Below are 17606 nucleotides of genomic sequence, written 5' to 3'. Positions count from 1 at the left end.
CAATGAGGCCTCACCCAATGACAAAGAATGGTTTGATCGTTGCCACCACCTGTTTGTGAGTTGTAAAAGTCCACACACACTGTTCCAAACAGTTTCTAACATTTCTTTTGGGTTTTTTGTTACCAGTAGATTCCAGAATAACCAACAAGTTTCCTAAATGTTCACTGAATTTATGTGAGCTGAGCAGGCCATTAGTTCCCTGGTACTGAATGCACTTCTAGTTGACTGCAGAGACCACTAAACACTGGTAGATTTTAATTCATTTTGAGAATTAGACAGTGCAGTATGTATCTTTTGAAAATTGAATGAGGAAGACTAGTATGAGGGCCTCTCTGTCATTCCTCATTTCAGGTCCATAGCAACTGTATTTTTTATGCCACACTAAATATCACTTTCTTTGCTGTGTTTACATCCACACTGGCATTTGCTGTGTTAGCATTATTAGCATATGCATCTGAGTTTTCTCAGCCATTCTTCAGTAGGTCACTATCCCTTCTCTAAAAAATACATCGAAAATCACATGTCTCTGGAAAGATATGCATGATCTTAAAGATCTAATACCAAATACATTTCCCTTCCAATTTATTTGCAAAAAAAGGTGAATGTAAAATTTAAAACATCACACATTGCATAGGCTTCCCAATAATTTGGGAAAATAAGGAAGTGTAATATCTCCTTTCCAAAAAATAAAATAAAATAAGTCTTTTAAAATTTTGTATGAATAAATACATTTCTTTTAACACTTTTGTTGTTTTAAAAATCTATTTTTTATCTGAGGTGTGAGAAGATGTGCTAACCTTGTCATCCTGAGTGCAGCAGAGCAGAAATGATAACTGTATATACATTTTTATTTTATTTTTTTTACAAAAATCGAGTGCGATTGTGTGTGAGAGGAGAGAGAAGGGTAAGGGGGAGGGATGGAGAGAGGAAGAGAGACAACTTATTTAAATCCTGAATACAGTCAGACCTCATATGCATTGTTAAAAAAAAGCCCTAAAGAATTGCATATGGATTAGGGGGATGAATATTCTATTATTTCAGGCTGTTCTGCTGATCTTCTTATTGTGACTTTGCGCTTCAGAAATCTGCCAGGAATTTGGCTTTGCCGTACTAGGCAGTAATTTTAAATGTGTATCAAGCACTTGATAGTGTATGATTTGCGTGCTGTTGCATTCCCATTTCCTAAATTTTCCACCAATTTATTACTTTTTTCATACTGTTTTAATATTTCAGGATGATGAATATATACAGCATCATTAAAGGTAAATAAAAAATGCATGAAATTAAAAAATGGAATATTAGATGTTTCTTTTCTGTAATCCCTAGGTCCAATAGAAATGAAATGTCTCTGTTCTGTCAAGTAATCCCTAAACATGATTATGGACGTTGTAGTTTCCACATAGCCCACGTAATATTTGTATCATATAAGCCTATTTATGTAAGGTTTGAGTAAAAATTGTTATTAGAAGACCCATAAACCTATTTTACAATTCAGAAAGATATGCTTGCCTCTTAATCTCCCAACTTTTATTATTTTCCTGGAGCTGACAGCAATGTGTCTTTAATTAATTTTTCAGAACGTTGTTACATCATCTTTTGGGTACTTTCAGGATGATTTAGTTATCTAGTTTGAAATGTCTTTTTTAAGATGCAGGATTTAAGCCAAGCAGCTCACCCAGTTGTGTTGTTTCTCCTTAAATCTAAGCTGGTGGGACACACAGCTTTTTATGGGTATTTTCCTATCCCCCCCCCCTTTAAAGCCAGTTCTAAACTCAAATGTGGTATGGGAGAAACACAGATTTTCTACCACTCCCAATTTTAGGATAAAATATCAAGGGAATCGACAAAGGCTCTTGTAGCACCTTTAAAGAAGAAAATATTTATTATGTGGCATAAATTTTGTGGCATATAATCTGCTTTATCATATGCTTCTAGTTCAAAAAAGCTTGTGCCATAAAATTTGTTACTCTCTGAGATTCTGCAAGACCTTTGTTGTTGTTGTTTTGCTGCAACAAACTAACACAGTTATCAATCTGGGGAGGGGAGGGGATGGGATCTAGATTTTGATATTGCAAGCCTGTATTACCCTTTTGATATTGATTCATTGGAAAACAGGACAGAGACATTTGAAACATGCTTTTGATATAGGGAAGTGGTTGAGAACCTATTTATTTATTCCAACTATTTACATACCGCTTAACACCATAGTCTCTAAGGTTACAATAAAATGACTAAAGACACACTAAAGATAAAATCAATTAAAATTAACCATAAAAATCAGGGGGGAAATACTGAAAATGCTTGCTTAAATAAAAAAAGATATTCACTAAATGCTGGATGTTCAACTGGGCCAGTCTTATCTCAGCTGGAGAGATTTCCACAGAACTGGACTCAAAATTCTGGAAGCACAGCTTCTGGTGGATATGAGCTTCTGAGCCATGGAGGAGTGCTGTCATTGATTCCTGTTATAGATGGGAAAGCTATATATGAAAGGCACTGTCAGTAACTCTCTCAATGGTTTCTGGGCAAATCAAAGGTTGCTTCCACACTTGCTGATTTCGCTGGAATTGCTATCCTTAGTGCACTCCATTTTTAAAGATCCAGACACTGTGATTATCAGCCCATTGCATTTCACTGTTTACTGTGTTGCCCTCCCTTTCCCCCCAACCTCGTTGGTGTTGATTTTTCTTCTTGTAATTATATGCGGTTGTAGCACCAGCCTTTCTAGTGTGGATAGTCAAAGTGCTGTTAAGACTTTTAAGAGTTCCTTTGCCTTTAAATAATTAAGCACTCCTGTTAGAAGATTCCGCCTCCTTTATTGGTGTGGGTGGTGAATAACTAATGAATAGCCTATATGGTGCTTTTTGGATAGCCAATTAATTGCCCCAATGTCAGTTTCTATTCCTATGGGTGTTGATATGGGTGTGTATGTGTGGTGTGGCTTTAATTAGCAACTTGATTTCTTATTTTTTATTTTTTGCTAATTTGCTACTAAAAAATGAAAAGATAAATGAGAGCAATTAATGATTAAAGCCTTCCCACCCCCACCTCACACCTGTGGGAATGAAAACTGACCCTGGGGCAATTAAGAGAACTAATTCATTACCAGTTGCTGTGGTATGTGTGTTCATCGTTAAGCAATGAAACGTGCACCTATAAGGAGGAGAATTTCTAGGAACCTTTCCTTTGGCCCTCCAGATGTTACTGGATTCCAGATCCCATGACATCCAGCCAGCATGGCCAATGATCAAGGATGATGGGAGTTGTCATCCCACAACATCTGAAGGGCCAAAGCTTACCCACTCCTGAAGTAAGCATTTATAGTATGTCAGCTATGGGGAAGGGCATTGCTGAATAATACTGTATAGTTAGTGTAGTTTGTTGCTTTCCCGAATGATTCAAACACTTAAGGGCTATAGTTAGGATTAGTGAACTGCTATTATTAAGTTGATGTTCCATAACCATAAAAACAGATCCATTGAAAGGTGCAATCTCCATCTTAAATATTCGTGTACGCATATTTAAGCCATTTCTTTAACAGCAGATATCATGCTATATGGTGGAGTTGGAGAAAAGTGGACAGAGAAACGTTTATTTCTCTCTCTCATTAAGCTATAGAATTTGCTTCTATGAGAGGCTTTTAAAAGAGAATTAGACAAATCTATGGAGACTATCAGAGGTTATCAGAAGCAGTAGGAATTCTTATGATTACCAGTTTCTGGAGGGAAGAGCGCTGTTGCACTCAGGTCCTGCTTGTGTGCTTCTCATAGGCATCTGGTTGGCCACTGTGAGAGAAGGATATTGGAGTAGATGGGCCAATGGCCTGGTCCAGCAGGCTCTTTTTGTGTTGTTACGGAGTTCAGTTTGGGGAGCTGCTGCCTGAATGTGAAAGTCATAAATTGGCGTCAGGTTGCTCCAAAGAGTGAGAGGGCTCGGTGCACGCTATGCGTGTGATGGCTCATCATCTGGAGGAGGCTGAGTGCTCTGAAGGAGCCGGCCACTGAAGTTGTGACACACAACACGTTGTGTGTGTGATGTCCCACATGCGTGATGTGCACCAAGGGCCCAGCCCTCTTCCAGGAAATATTGAGAGAGGCCCCCTAGAGTTGGTGCACCTGGCTCTGGATGTGTAAAGGTAAAGGTAAAAGGACCCCTGACCATTAGGTCCAGTCGTGACCGACTCTGGGGTTGCGGCACTTATCTCGCTTTATTGGCCGAGGGAGCTTCCAGGTCATGTGGCCAGCATGACTAAGCCGCTTCTGGCAAACGCCGTTTACCTTCCCGCCGGAGTGGTACCTATTTATCTACTTGCACTTTGACGTGCTTTTGAAGTGCTAGGTTGGCAGGAGCAGGGACCGAGCAACGGGAGCTCACCCCGTCGCGGGGATTCGAACCTCCGACCTTCTGATCGGCAAGTCCTAGGCTCTGTGGTTTAACCCACAGCGCCACCTGTGTCCCTTCTGGATGTGTAGCATATACATATTTCTGGATCCATTTCACTGTTTTGTTTGATAATCAGTGGCATTCAGTTGAAATGTTATTTAGTTATTCACTAAAAGAATAGTCTGCTTTTTTGTCTGAGAGACCAAAACGTTTATTCTAATGCTAGCCCAAAGAGTATCTAAAGCTACGTGAAGAGCAATTTTCATTGACGCAAATAAACTGAAGTGTATCATGTGTACTTAATTTGTGCTAATTGATACTCTGATACAGATATGCTAGAGCAATGCTTTTTTAAACACCAAAAATGCTACTCTTGGAATGTAAAATAAGATTTGCACATAGGATCACAGACTGGATAAGAATGAAGAGTGGGTGTACGCAGCATAAAAATCAGTGGCATTTTAGGCTGTGTCATCAAAGACTTGGGAACTTATAGTACCACACTAAATTATTGGAAGTTAAAATCAATAAAACATTAGGACAAAGCTTCCTAATTAGAAGATTGATTCAGCATTTTTTCAAGCTGGTGACAAAAGTTGCTGAAACTTTAGTTCAGGACAAACATCATCACATTCTTTTTTGTATGATGAAGACAATGGCTATGATAAGTCATTTTATCAGTGTAGTCTGTAAAGTGCTTTACATTCTTTTTCTTCTTTCCCCCTCATAACAATACTGTGGAACAGACAAGTCATACCCCACTGATTGAATGAGTTTTGATGCTATGAGGCAGAGCATGGAATCCTAAGTGGATGTGGGTGGCCTGAGGCTGAAACCTTCTTGAAGTCCAGTGCTCTGTCCTTTGTGTCAGAAAGGGACATGCAAATCTTTCAATATCAGTTTCTCATTTTTCCAATCTTAAGTTCAGATCTTCACATTTCCACATCCATCTGGGATTTCTTTTATGAAAAAGTATCAGCATTTTTGTGTGAATTTCTCCTAATATACACATTATTTTATGCAATTTTGCCCTATATACACATTTTTGCAAAGCAATTTTCACTAATATATGTATTTTTATGCACACTCTGATACAAGAAAGTAATTTGTCCCTGTTTCATTTCCAGGAATTTCAAATTAATATTTATGGATATTATTGTGAGTCAGAGCAGTGCCCCATATGCCCAATACATCAGCTGTGTGGCTGGTCTGGCAAAAGAGTATGGTATTTTCCCCAGCTTTCAAGGATTTAAAGCGGATGTGTTCTCTTTTGGTGGAGATTTACTTGATATTCTTTAGGTGGTATGTAAGACTGCTATACCTGTAGAGCCCTTTTATGAAGCTTTGGCAGTTCATTGTAGGGGGTTGAAGCATTGCTCATGCAGACCCATAAAGCATGCTATAACTGAAGTTGCTCTGCTCTAAATAGCTTAAGAATACAAAGCCCACCAATGCCACAACAATTATACAGGGCCTCCTGTCCCTTCTTACTAATCAGGGCACTGGAAGCTATGGTAGCATCCATAGGATATTTCTTGACATGAGAGAAATTTGGTAGAGAACATGAGTAAAGAAGAAAACAAATACCTATGCTGATTGACTGAAACAAATGTTAGGATATCAGATTGCACCACAGTAGTCATTCCTTAATTCACCCAATCAAATCTGGCTATTTTGCTGAATTACACCAACTGAGCCAAATATTTGCTCTGTCACTGGCATCGAGACAAATAACAGTAATTCAGAAATAAATGAATTTTGTTGCACTGTTAAGGTCTGTGAAATGACTAAAGGAAGAAACAATGTTTTACAGGGAAAGCATGTGGGAAAGAGAAAATGGTGTGATAATATGTTTTCAATTCTCAAAAGGGTCCTATAATGAAAATAGGAGAGTGTTTTCTAATGCCATTTGGAAAAGCCAAGTTCAGGAAGCTCTGAACTCAGATCCATGAGCCAGCATCCAAGAAACAGAGCAAGTAGTTCCTCATGGCTAAGGGGGCTTCTTGCCCGTGGTTCTCAACTGGAGCAAACCACTTTTAAAATGAAGAGGACTTTTGTAAGCAGTTTGTGATGTGGAGCATGGGCCCATAGTATAAGAGAAAAAACATTACCTTTTTATCATTCCTGTAGTAATTTCTCATGTACTAATTACTTGGCCATTTCATTGTGTTTTATTCTTACAACAACCCCGCGCTTGTAATAGACCCTCATGAGCTGAAAGGGGGTTTGAACCGCGTACCTTTCATAGACGTAGACTGCTCTACTCTTGTCTAATATCTCTTCCCCACCCACAATCACAGCAATAATATAATAGGAGTTGGCACTGTATTTTGCAGAAATCCCACTCTCAGTCTTTCTGTAATGATTACTCAGTGGCTTGATGCTTGAGTTTATGAACATCAAGAGGCGTAACCACTCACAGCTGAGGCCAGGAGCCACTCTTCCAGGAACATAAGATCAATACTTGTTATCGAGTCTATGTTTATAGGGTGTGTTAAATGACCACAATTCTTGATGCTCATCCATGAATGGCATGTTTAAAACCTCACAATGCACTGGCAAGGAGGGGGGGGAATGCAGTGGTAAGAATATTTTAAATGTTCAGTTTTTAATGGCTTATTTTCAGTCATTAGTATACCGTAGTTATTCTTAGAATTCCTGCTCCGTGATTGCAGGCATGGGATTGTTGTCTATCACATGATGGTGTATGTTTTGACTCCACAGAGTGGGAAGTGACGGAGACAGGATGTTTGTGTTACTGTGTTCCGTGAAGTGGGAAAATTGTCCTTTGTCCTTTCTCTTTGCTTTCTGATGCTAGAGAGAGAGGGAGCCATGTTGCAGTGCTCCGTGTGTGTTTATATGTAAATAAAGTAGATTAGCCAAAATGCTGACTTGCTGAGGTATGTTACGCAAACTGCGGATCCCTAAGTTGGCATTGGTTGCTGTGATGTTCGGGCTGAAGAAAGCTTTCGAAGCTCCCGAACGATAGACCAGGAGGGAGAGAACATGCCAGTCAGGCATGTGTCTCTGCCAGGGTCCTACTCGAGTGTAGGACAAGCTCCTGACAGTTATGCTATCTCAGGAAAATCAAGTATATTAATGGCAAAGTTGTTTTGTTTTCCTCTACAAAATTCTTCCACACAATCACTTTCGTTGGAATTGTACATTGTTGGCAGGGTGTGCTGGTCCCAGGGGGGATGAGGTATTATTACCGTAGGCCAAGATCAACAGGGAGCCGGGCAGGTCAGCAGGAACGGAGGTAGGGCAGAAGCAGGAGTCCAGGTGGGGAAGCAGGAACACTGGTAAGGCAGAAGCAGGAATCCAGGCGGGGAAGCAGGAACACTGGTAAGGCAGAAGCAGGAATCCAGGCGGGGAAGCAGGAACACTGGTAAGGCAGAAGCAGGAATCCAGGCGGGGAAGCAGGAACACTGGTAAGGCAGAAGCAGGAATCCAGGCGAGGAATAGGCACACTGGGAGTGCCAAGCAAGGACTGGGTAAAGCAGATACTTCACAACGACGTTGCTCCCGCAACCTGAGACCGGGCTGCCTGACCTTTATCTTCTTCTAAGGCCGGGGGCGGTCCCGGCCCCCAGAAGCCCCGCCTCTCTTGGCCTTAAGGCGAGCACTCCTCCTGGGAGACACCAGTTCCCTTCGCCTCTCTGCCCTAAGCCTCTGCAGATCAGGAGAGGCCGAAGGGTTACTGGGTCCTGGAGGAGGCTCACCTGTAGCCACTGAGTCTTCCAGCACCTCTGGGGCCTGAATGATTTCACCTGGTGCCTGCTCTTGAGTTTCCTCAGCAACTAGGCCTTGCCCCAGTTCAGCCGGCCCTGGAGGCGGGGACTCCTGTGCCGGCTGGAGTTCCTCCGGATCGCTCTCAGACTCGGAATCCCAGGCCATCACACCATCCCCCCTCCCAGGCCCCCCCCTCACTTGAGGGCCCGGACCCGGCTTGCTGGGGTACGCTGCATGAAACTCCCGGATGCAGGCAGGTGCGTGGACGTTGACCGCTGGTTCCCAGGAGCGGTCCTCTGGCCCATACCCCTTCCAGTCAATGAGATACTGCAGCCTTCCCCTGCGGTATCGGGAGTCCAGAATGCGTTCCACCTCGTACTCTGGCTCTCCCTGCACCAAAACTGGCTGCGGTCGGGGACGGTCTGGGTGGAACTCGTCGGGTGGGGCCACCGGACTCAGAAGGGACCTGTGGAATACCGGGTGAACCTTCAGGTTTGCTGGCAACTGGAGATGGAATGCCACAGGCGAGACCTGGTCCACAATAGGGAACGGGCCGGTGAACCGGGCGTCCAGCTTCCGCGAAGGTCGAGAAGGGTGGAGGTGGCGAGTGGAAAGCCATACCAAGTCACCAACGTGAAGTTCCGGCCCCACCTGGCGGTGGCGGTCGGCCTGGACCTTGTACGCCTCCTTGGCCTGGCGCAGCTGCTCCATCAACAGCTGTTGCTGGGACTGGAGCTCCTGAAGCCACTCTGTCACCGCAGGGACCGCAGATGCCGGCAGCACATCCGGAAACAACCGTGGGTGAAGGCCATAACTGGCTTGGAACGGGGTCTGCTGGGTGGACGCATTCACCGCGTTGTTATAAGCGAACTCCGCCAATGCTAGGTGGTCGACCCAGTCGTCCTGCTGGTAGCTGCAGTAACACCGGAGGTACTGTTCCAGTACCGCGTTCGCCCGTTCTGTCTGGCCATCAGTCTGTGGGTGGTAAGCAGATGAGAGACAGACCTCTGTTCCGAGGGCCTGGTGCAAAGCACGCCAAAACCGGGACGTGAACTGAACGCCGCGGTCGGATACTACACGCTCAGGTAGGCCATGCAGGCGGAAGACATGCTGAAGGTACAGCTGCGCGGTTTCCTTAGCTGAGGGTATGGATGGGCAGGGGGCACAGTGCACCATCTTCGTGAAGTGGTCGGAGAAAACTAGAAGGCAGGTGCAGCCACGAGACGGGGGTAACTCCACTACAAAGTCTAGAGAAACTGTGTGCCAAGGACGTGGTGGAACCGGCAACGGCTGAAGAAGGCCGGGGGGTCGCCCGGTAGGCCCCTTGGCCCGCCTGCAGACGTCACAACCAGCGACGTAGCGAGCCACGTCAGCCTTCAAGCGGGGCCACCAAAACTCACGGCTTACCAGATGGGTGGTCCGATACCGCCCAAAGTGCCCCGCCGCTGGAGCGTCATGGGACATCCGGAGAACCTCAGCCCGCAGCGGCCCTGGTGGGATGTACAGGCGCCCGTGGTGCAGCAGAAGACCCTGATGCGAAACCAGCCCTGGATACTGAGGGCATGATCCTTCGGCCAGTTCCCGGAGTCGTTCCTGGGCCCAAGCGTCGACCCGTTGCTGTTCCCGCACCCGAGCCTGCAGTGGCTCAACCTCCTGGGTGGCCAGGAATGCAGCTGGTGGTAGGATCGTGGTGGGTGCTGCTTGCTGAACCGTGTCTGCGTTGTCTTCAGGTTTCCGGGACAGGGCATCCGCCTTCTGGTTTTGGGAGCTAGGGATGTAGCGGATCCGGAACTGGAACCGGGAAAAGAACAACGCCCACCGGATCTGCCTTTGGTTCAGCTTGCGGGTGGTCTGGAGGTATTCCAGGTTCCGGTGGTCGGTTCTCACCTCCACCGGGTGTCTTGCTCCTTCAAGATGGTGGCGCCAAACCTCAAAGGCCACCTTGATGGCCAGCAGTTCCCGCTCCCACACGGTATAGTTACGCTCCGCTGGAAGGAGCTGGCGGGAATAGAAGGCGCAGGGTAAGAGTGGCGCTTCCGGTTCGTGCTGCTGAGACAAGACGGCACCGAGAGCCGTACTGGAGGCGTCAGTCTCTACCACAAAGGGTCGAGAAGGATCCGGATGCTGCAAGATTGGCGCTCTCTGGAAACAGGCCTTCAACCCTTGAAATGCCTCCTCCGCCTCCTTGTCCCAGGAAAACGGCGTCTTGGGGCGCAGAAGCCGGGTCAACGGGGTGGTGCGGTGAGCATAATCCGCAATGAAGGTCCGGTAATAGTTGGCGAACCCCAGGAAACGCTGTAGGTCCTTGCGGTTCCGAGGTGCCGCCCATTCTCGAACCGCTGCCACCTTCCCAGGATCCATCTGCACCCCACCTGGTGAGAGTCGATGACCCAGGAAGTCCACTGACTGCTGATGGAACTCGCACTTGCTGAGCTTTGCATACAGACGATGCTCGCGCAAGCGCTGCAGCACGGTCCGGACATGGCCCTCGTGGCACGCCGGGTCACGAGAGTAAACCAGAATGTCATCCAAGTACACCACCACGTACTTGTCTAGCAAGTCCTGAAATACGTGGTTGATGTACCGTTGAAACACAGCAGGCGCGTTGCACAAACCAAAGGGCATAACCAGGTATTCAAACTGTCCGTACCGGGTCCCGAATGCTGTCTTCCACTCATCCCCGGCGCGGATCCGAATCAAATTGTAGGCTGCCCGGAGGTCTAGCTTGGTGAACACCTGCGCCCCTTGCACCCGCTCCAGTAACTCCGAAATAAGGGGCAAGGGGTACCGGTCCGGGATGGTAATCTTGTTCAGGGCCCGGTAATCATGGCAAAGGCGGAGCTCCCCACATTTCTTTTTAACAAAGAGCACTGGCGCAGCAGTGGGCGAGGTAGAAGGTCTAATGAACCCTCGCTCCAGGTTCTTGCGCAAGAAGTCCTGCAAAGCCTCGCGCTCTGGCTCTGTTAACGAGTATAAGCGACTCACCGGTAGAGGCGCTCCGGGCTGGAGGTCTATGCCGCAGTCAAAGGACCGATGCGGCGGCAGCTGGTCTGCCCCCCGTTCCTCGAACACGTCGTGATAGTCCCGGTACTCCGCGGGGAGCGTTGCAGCAGCCTCCTCAGTGGGCACAGCTGCTAGCATCTCAGTCTCAGCAGACGAACTGGGGTCTGGGAAGTGTACAGTCCGTTTGACCCAATCAATCTGCACATTGTGATCCTCTAGCCAGTCCATCCCAAGCACCAGGGGGAACCGGGGCATGGAGGCAATATCCAGAGTTCGCATCTCACGGTGCTGCTGGAGGCACAGGACCAGGGGCTGGGTCTCTCGAGTGACGGCGCCCGAACGCAGTGGCCGTCCGTCGATTGCCTCCACCTGTACCGGTTCTGGCTTGTTCCGAAGTGGCACCCGATGCTGGGCAGCAAAAGCAGCGTCCATATAAGAGCGGGTTGCCCCTGAATCCACCAGGGCATGGGTAAGAATCCATGGCCCTCCTGGAGGGTATAGATGTACCGGAACCATAAGGTGTTGTAATTCGATTGGTGCGGTCCCATTCTGTGCTGTTTGGGACCCCAGGGAGCCAGGGCCATCAGCTACTGGGGTTGGCGGTTTCTCAGGACAGGATCGTGCATAGTGTCCGCTTCCGCCACAATAGAGACATAGATTCCCCTCCCGACGCCGCGACTTCTCTGCGGGGGAGAGGCGTGGCCGCACTGCCCCAAGCTGCATGGGTTCCTCCAATGACTCAGCTGGGCCTGTGGGGCTGCTGGTGGACCCCGGGGCCGAGAACTGGAGGTGCCGGCGGCCCCGAGCCTGACGCCGGTCCTCTAGCCGATCGTCTATCTGTAGACTCCGCTGAATAAGAGCGTCTAGCGTGGTGGGGCGTTCCATTGTGGCCAGCTGGTCCAGTATCTCATCTGAAAGCCCCTCGAGATACTGGTCCCGAAGAGCAGAGTCGTTCCAGGTCAAGTCCTGTGCCAGCAGCCGGAATTCTGTGGTGTATGCGGCCACCTTGGACTTGCCCTGTCTCAACCGCCGAATCGCCCGGTTGGCTTGACTCCCCTTCAAAGGGTTGCCGAACGCGGCCTCCAACAGATTGCAAAACCCCCCGTAGTCTGCCAGCAAGGGGGAGTCTTGCCTGAGCAGCGGCAACGCCCACTTGGCCGCCTGGTCCTTTAACAAACTAATCAAAAAATGCACCTTGGTGCGGTCGTCGGGGAAGTTCCGGGCGCGCCCCTGAATATACAGCTTGGCCTGGGCAAGGAACATGGGAAAGCTGGCCGGAGCCCCATCAAACTTCTCAGGCAAGGCCACTGGGTACTTGCCAGAAGCCGGGGCGTCGGCCCCAGGAGCCGGTAGGGCGTCCAAACGCTGCTGTAGTGCCGCAACCACGTTACTGAGCTGCTGCACGGTGTGCGTCAAGGCCTGGTTCTCCTGGGCTATTGCCAACAATGTAGCCGCTTGGTCAGCCATGGCCTCTGAATCTTCCCGAACGCACCCCAACAAAGAGGGAGTGCGGGTGAGGCGGGAGCAAACTGTGCTGGTCCCAGGGGGGATGAGGTATTATTACCGTAGGCCAAGATCAACAGGGAGCCGGGCAGGTCAGCAGGAACGGAGGTAGGGCAGAAGCAGGAGTCCAGGTGGGGAAGCAGGAACACTGGTAAGGCAGAAGCAGGAATCCAGGCGGGGAAGCAGGAACACTGGTAAGGCAGAAGCAGGAATCCAGGCGGGGAAGCAGGAACACTGGTAAGGCAGAAGCAGGAATCCAGGCGAGGAATAGGCACACTGAGAGTGCCAAACAAGGACTGGGTAAAGCAGATACTTCACAACGACGTTGCTCCCGCAACCTGAGACCGGGCTGCCTGACCTTTATCTTCTTCTAAGGCCGGGGGCGGTCCCGGCCCCCAGAAGCCCCGCCTCTCTTGGCCTTAAGGCGAGCACTCCTCCTGGGAGACACCAGTTCCCTTCGCCTCTCTGCCCTAAGCCTCTGCAGATCAGGAGAGGCCGAAGGGTTACTGGGTCCTGGAGGAGGCTCACCTGTAGCCACTGAGTCTTCCAGCACCTCTGGGGCCTGAATGATTTCACCTGGTGCCTGCTCTTGAGTTTCCTCAGCAACTAGGCCTTGCCCCAGTTCAGCCGGCCCTGGAGGCGGGGACTCCTGTGCCGGCTGGGGTTCCTCCGGATCGCTCTCAGACTCGGAATCCCAGGCCATCACACAGGGTGAACCCAGGAAAGGGCACGTACAGAAGCTGTCTAGATGGGTAGCTGAATTTTACTCCAAGACTGGTGGTAGCAGGCTAATCTTTGAGGCTTCAGGCCGGGGATTGTGGTCAACTCTGCAGCTCTGTCCTCCCAACATCTCACCACTTCTCTAACCTCTACAATCCGCTGCCAAAGGCAGCTGCCTCACTCTGCCTAATGGGTAGGACCAGTCCTGATTGTAGGTATTGTAGATGGTTGAAATCTTGTGTCACTTGGGTACACTCTACATTGAACTAAACATGACTTACTTCTGAGTAATGCATAGAATTGTGTTGCAATTTGCTCCTCCGATGCTATGCTGGCCACTCATTTTTTAAGCTGCATTTGCAATAACCCAAGGAACTAGCTTTTTACCCATGTCCTAATAATAGAAAAGAATCATAGTTGGTTTACGCCACAGTGAACTCCCAGACTTGCCCCTGTTCTCTGGTTCTAATTATAAAGATTTGGATATACCCCCTCCCTGACACACAGACACATTACAATTTAAGAACAAAATGGAGAGCGGAAAGAGAAAAGGTTATTTCAAAATAATGATATTTTTCTTCTTAAATGAGCTAATTCTTTAGAGTACTTAAGAACATAGCACACTTAAATTCCCACAGTAATTAAGATGGAAGAATTAGATATGAAGATTACGCAATAGCTGCTCCTCATGATACTTTCATTGCTTTCAGTTTTATGGTAATATCATTGTTGCAAAGTTTCCAAATTGCTTTTAACACAAATCCACAGAAATGAAATCTTCTCCTAGTTATGAAAATGAAGTAATGTCTTGAGACACTAGTATATTACTTCAGATTTATAGTGATAATGAGCCAAAATCTACTTTCCGTTACATTGCTGTAAATAGTGAGTGGCTTAATTGAAATTGAACTGTGATGAAAGTCTGGCAGACTTGGAGGTGCAAGGTCCGGATTTAAAGTGCCATAGGGCAAAAGGGACTGATACACAATGCAGCAGTCTGCGTCCCCACGGAGGTGGCATATTGCAAGGAATCAAGGTAGTGAAGTGACCAAAACAGACTTAGATGGGTCAACACACAACTTTGTTAATCAATAATTCCTTTTCAGAGGTTTTACTGATTTTACCTGTGTTTTATTTATACTTATTTCATTTACACTTCTGCAACTTGACGAGTAAATCACTTAAACTACTCTTAAATTAGTTGAAAATATATTAAATATATTACAGTGGTACCTCGGGTTAAGTACTTAATTCGTTCTGGAGGTCCGTTCGTAACCTGAAACTGTTCTTAACTTGAAGCACCACTTTAGCTAATGGGCCTCCAGCTGCCGCCGCGCCGCCAGAGCACGATTTCTGTTCTCATCCTGAAGCAAAGTTCTTAACCTGAAGCACTATTTTAGGGTTAGCGGAGTCTGTAACCTGAAGCGTATGTAACCCGAGGTACCACTGTACATGGAAGTTATTTTTATTAACTCTACTGCTTCCTTACATTTTAAGGCCCTCCACTGCTGCAGGGAGTCTGGTCAAGGCCCTTGGCTGCTGTGGGGAAGTGTGGCACACCCTCCTCCTCCATGTGGAGGCACGCCAAAGCTCTCTGCCACTGCAGATATGTATCATGATATTTAGCTAGTGATATATCACAATGTTGAAAACCAGATACCGCCCAGCCCAACTCATGAGCACTTTCAGTTTTACATTTCCAAAATCTAAATGTTTCCCATCCATACTAGCAAGTGCTTGATGGAATGTATTTATCCCATTCCTAAATTAGTACTTGTCAACCTGAGATCAGTTGTGGGCATGTGCATGGGTACTTGTTTACCTGTACACATAGACTTGGTTTTTTTTTTAATCTAATACAAGTTTTTCCTTAAACCATATTTGCACAAAAGAGCAATCAACAACAATGTGTGCGTCATGTCTAGCCTGGAAATCAGGTTCATTGTGGACATGCATACAGTTATTTGTTTACCTGTGCACATGCATCTTTAAAAACATTATTTCTTAAAAAAATACAAGTTTTATGATATATCATATTTGCACAAAATAGCAGTAAAAATAATAATAAATGTTTATATTACTTCAAACCAGGCTGGGATTTGGAACTATAAGTCAACTGAAAAGTAACAGTAGATTGGGCTGTCTCTTCATTTCCTTAATCCAATCCTATGAGGGAATTTTCCTCAATTGTAGCCTTTTTTGCCACCTATTTCTTTCTTTCACTGTAAAGGAGTTATGGTGGGTTCTGAACTCCCCTTAGCCAACAGTTTTGTCTGCCGTTCATGGTCTTGAAGTACAGACATATGGGAAGTAGTTCCATCATCACGAAGACTTACTCTCCTTCCCCCAAACTTCCACCAATTCTTCCCCAGACGGCAGAACACCCCTATATCTGTTAAATCATCCTAAGAAATTAAATGGGCAATGGCTCATTTTCACTAGAGTTCTTTTTTGACATGAAGGAGGTGTTGCTCTTAATAAAAAAGAAAGAGCAAAAAATCCTATGTTTTCCTTCTAGGTGGCTATATTTTGGATTGCATATACACCTGGAGAGGCTTAAAATACTTTCCTGCTTAATAACAAACAAATAAGTAAGCAGCACATCTGTTTTGATGGTTCCCAAATAATATGATATTTAAATGAAATGCTGTTTTGCTGCAGCACGACTCTTTGAATTTTGAACATTTTTATTCCATATCTCACAATAATATGAGAAATGTTATTTACATCTTTGTCATTTTTTCTTTTACTGACATTTTAGAAGACTTGTTTTTGAACATATTCAAATTCATTTTTGCCACCATCAAATTTAGAATAGAAGTCCTCCTTTCAGCTTATCTTTGTTAAACACCTGCAAAAATCAATGGCATTTCGTTTGCTTAAAAAGGCTGTCTTCCTTTTAGGAATACCATAAACGTTGCAGAGTTTATTATATGTTATTGTTTTTGTTAGTGTTGATGGCCACTGACTAGATGAGCTATACAGGTAGGTTACACTTTCCTACTTGCACATTAAAATGCAAATCATCAGCTATTTTTTTAAAAAAAAAACTTTTACTGGTCCTGGTTCATTTTAAAGTGTTTTATAATTAAACATTAGGAATTAATCATTTTCAACAACACAGATGGACAACCTGTGGCCCACATGCAGCCCACAACCTCATTTCATGTGATGCCTTCTGAAGCTGCCCTTTTCTTCTATTCCATCCGAGTTCCTTCCTCGCTGTTCATTTTTCCTTATTTCTCCTGGCGTTCACAAGTGTTTTCTCACTCTTTCTGTGTAGTTTCAGAATAATTGGAAGAGACAGTATTTGATATTCAAAAATGATTAAAAGAAACTTTTTCCTGTTGTATGGTTTAAGGAAAAGAAGGTTTCTCCTAGTTCTTTGGTAGACTTCCATTATATATGCATATGTGTAGCATAATAATGTCAAAATGGAATTATGGGTAAGTCATATCTTATGTGCATTTAGGGTGGTGCTGTGGTCTAAACCACAGAGCCTAGGACTTGCCAATCAGAGGGTCGGCGGTTCGAATCCCCGTGACTGGGTGAGCTCCTGTTGCTCGGCCCCTGTTCCTGCCAACCTAGCAGTTCGAAAGCGTGTCAAACTGCAAGTAGATAAATAGGTACCACTCCGGCGGGAAGGTAAACGGCAATTCCGTGCGCTGCTCTGGTTTGCCAGAAGCGGCTTAATCATGCTGGCCACATGACCCGGAAGCTGTCTGCAGACAAATGCCGGCTCCTTCGGCCTATAGAGCGAGATGAGCGCCACAACCCCAGAGTCATTCGTGACTGGACCTAATGGTCAGGGGTACCTTTACCGTTACCTTTTTCTGTGCATTTAACTTCCATGATTTCAACTGTTCATTGTGGATTGGCAGCCAGTTGAAATTGAACAAATTAAATACAGAGAAGTGGAAAGCTTAAAAGGTTCTTTTGAACAGGTTTTTTTTGCTCTTGCAAGATCCTCACACAGCCAGGTAAGCAAGGCAGAGAGCTTAAAAGCCTTGACTCACCATGGTTGAAAGACTTACGCCAGCTGGGCAACCCAAGATCTGCCTATTCCAGACTCACATATTCTATAAATACAATTCTAGTCTGGATCCAACCAATACATTTTGATAGATAATAATGCCTAGCTTTTATATAATATTTCAGTGTTCATGACACTTCACCTTACATTAGAAATCCTTGTAACACATCTTTTAATATTATTGTTCTCCTATTACAAATGGGAGACATGAGAGACAGGGTCTTAGTTGAAG

At 46.1% G+C, this 17606-nt stretch overlaps 1 protein-coding gene across 16 annotated transcripts in view; it reads left to right on the top strand.

Annotated features, from left to right (window-relative positions):
* The window catches only part of ESRRG (estrogen related receptor gamma), a 473643-nt gene that overhangs the window by 198654 nt on the left and 257383 nt on the right, over positions 1-17606 (top strand). For 2 of the 16 annotated variants that reach the window (XM_081904147.1, XM_081904150.1), the window contains exon 4: positions 1234-1262. The exons of the other annotated variants lie outside the window; for them this stretch is intronic. The gene's annotated coding sequence lies outside the window, so the exon portion shown is untranslated. The remainder of the gene's footprint in view (positions 1-1233; positions 1263-17606) is intronic. 16 annotated transcript variants of the gene reach the window in all.

This window comes from Podarcis melisellensis (assembly GCF_964234715.1).
Source record: "Podarcis melisellensis genome assembly, chromosome: 3".
NCBI classification, from domain to species: domain Eukaryota; kingdom Metazoa; phylum Chordata; class Lepidosauria; order Squamata; family Lacertidae; genus Podarcis; species Podarcis melisellensis.
Note: the sequence above shows the minus strand (reverse complement) of the source record. Positions and strands in the feature narration are given on the sequence as shown.